The sequence below is a fragment of the Oryctolagus cuniculus genome, chromosome Y (assembly GCF_051225735.1).
Source record: "Oryctolagus cuniculus isolate XC-2025 breed Fujian yellow rabbit chromosome Y, ASM5122573v1, whole genome shotgun sequence".
NCBI classification, from domain to species: Eukaryota; Metazoa; Chordata; class Mammalia; order Lagomorpha; family Leporidae; genus Oryctolagus; species Oryctolagus cuniculus.
In genome coordinates this window covers 15,490,474-15,493,023 of record NC_142889.1, presented here as the reverse complement: position 1 = coordinate 15,493,023, position 2,550 = coordinate 15,490,474, and the positions used below count along the sequence as shown (strand labels likewise).

At 35.0% G+C, this 2,550-nt stretch overlaps 1 pseudogene; it reads right to left on the bottom strand.

Annotated features, from left to right (window-relative positions):
* Positions 1 to 1,214: 1,214 nt before the first annotated feature.
* Positions 1,215 to 2,125, bottom strand: LOC149119280 (putative vomeronasal receptor-like protein 4; annotated as a pseudogene).
* Positions 2,126 to 2,550: the final 425 nt, after the last annotated feature.

Sequence of the window (2,550 nt, the reverse complement as noted above, 5' to 3'; positions counted from 1 at the left end):
AATTTTTAATATAAATTTACATAGACAAAGGTTAGAATGAAAAGGAATTAAATAACCTAATTGTTTCTCTGAACTATGGAAACAAAATAAAAGACAATATTCTAATTATTTATATTGTGTAAGTTTCAAAACTTGACCACAAGACAAAATCCATGAATTCACAAGTTGATTGTGTAAAAAGTGAAAATTTAATAAAAATGCTTAACTAATATTCACACTTTGTTTTTTATTTATTTATTTATTTATTTATTTATTTTTTACAGGCAGAGTGGACAGTGAGAGAGAGAGACAGAGAGAGAAAGGTCTTCCTTTGCCGTTGGATCACCCTCCAATGGCCGCCGCTGCAGCCGGCGCACCGTGCTGATCTGATGGCAGGAGCCAGGATCCAGGTGCTTTTCCTGGTCTCCCATGGGGTGCAGGGCCCAAGCACCTGGACCATCCTCCACTGCACTCCCTGGCCATAGCAGAGAGCTGGCCTGGAAGAGGGGCAACCAGGACAGAATCCGGCGCCCTAACCGGGACTAGAACCCGGTGTGCCTGCGCCGCAAGGTGGAGGATTAGCCTATTGAGCCACGGCGCCGGCCGAATATTCACACTTTGTAACATCAAAGAGGAAAACAAGATTGACAGAAGTGAAAAAAGGAGGACTACAGTCTAGAAAGACAAGAGCAAAATTCCCATAGTTGTTTAGTGTGAAAACAGAAATAAATATTGACAGATCACAGAGAAACTGTCATTATTGTAGAATTTGATAGTGATTTCATATGCCTTCAACAAAGAAAACTAAATTTAAACTACTTTCTGCAGTAAGAAGATCATTTCTTTACTTCTTAAAAGAAAAGAAGATCTTGGGATTAGGTACCAAAAGAAAATTCATAGGTGCACACACCAAAAAGAGAAAGATTTCTTTCTGCATTAAGTTAAGAAAGTACAAAGGATAAAGCTTCAATTCATGAAGACCATTGAACTAAGAGAGGCACATGGTCTTTGGCGTGTCAAAGTAAAAAAAAATTAGATGCAAGTAAAAAATACAAGTAAAAATCCACATGTATAGATTATACTTTAAAATCTTGACATTTTAACTTTATTTTTTTTAATTTTTTAATTTTTAATTTTAATTTTTTAATTTTTAAAATAATTAAAATTTAAAAATATTTAAAATATTACTATTTTAAAATATTTAATGGATGTTATGATTTGCTTTCAGATTTGTTTCATTGACTTGATAAAATGGATGTCATAACAATCATGTTTTGTAGAATACCAATTATTCTTTTATCAGCACTAATAAGCACAAAAGGACTGACAGTGGTATAGACATTTCCCACAAGTCTCTGGACACCCAGGACAATTGTATCATATTTCCACAATATGGTTGAGAAGGATGACATTATAATATCCACACAGTACACAATCACAAAGAAACTCACAATAGCAGGACAGTATGGGTGGCTCTTTTTGCTAGAGAGATTCTTGGTAAAATGCTCATGCTGTGAAGGTCCTCAGATCTTCTCTGATGATTATTAGCTAGGAAAATCGCCATGTATGCACTGCAGAGAAGCATGATTCCTACAAAAAAGATATCCTGTGACAATGTGAGAATAAAAAATATTTCCCTGATGATAGAGTTTATTGAGGAAAGTGAACAGTACTTACTGACATGGAGTAGATGGGTAATGTTTGAATGAGCTACAGTGTACATTATCATGCTACTCTTGGAGGACAAGTTCAAGGACCAAAAACAGAAGAAAACATGGATAGTGTAATTTGTGAGTTTTTGCTTAAATCTTATCATGCAGGAGGTGCTGGGGCTGATGGAAATGACCTGAATGATCCTAAGGAGGCAGGTGGTACAGATGGAGAGACCCCTCATCAACCTGATCATATAGAACAAAGCCTTACATTTTAAATTATTTGGAAAATTCAGTGACTTGAACATGTCTGCAGATAAAATATGCAGTGTAGAGAGTAGCAACACTATGCGGACAAAAGCCAGGTGACAGATGGTCACATCAGTAGGCTTAGGCCTATGAGTGTGGTAGATTGTGAAGATGTGGAAGAAAAGAAGGAAGGCATTGGCTAAGATTCCAATTCCAGCTTGGAAAAAAACCATATTTCTTAATAACATAATTGGAAATTTCATTGATCTTAACAGCGTAGAAGAAACATGTTAGATACCTGAAAATCAAACAAAAAGGTGACCTATCATCAGTAGTTTTTCTGTCATGAAAATAATCAAAAATCATTTTTATTTTGCCCACTTACTTCTAACAAATCCAGTTTATTTTATATAAATTCTTGGTAGTAAAATTCTAAACTACCCTCTACAATAAATGAAGTTTTGTCACAACATCCATTTTCTGAACCCTTTGAATATCCCTCTATTTGTAGATTTCAAAAACTTTTGCAACAAAATAAATGTGTTTTTAATTTGTTTTCCTGTAAACTTTTTGAAGCATTCTGTTTAAACACACACACACACACACACACACACACACACACACACAGAGCAAACAAAATTTGTATTCAGCAAAGAATGGCTGAATTAGA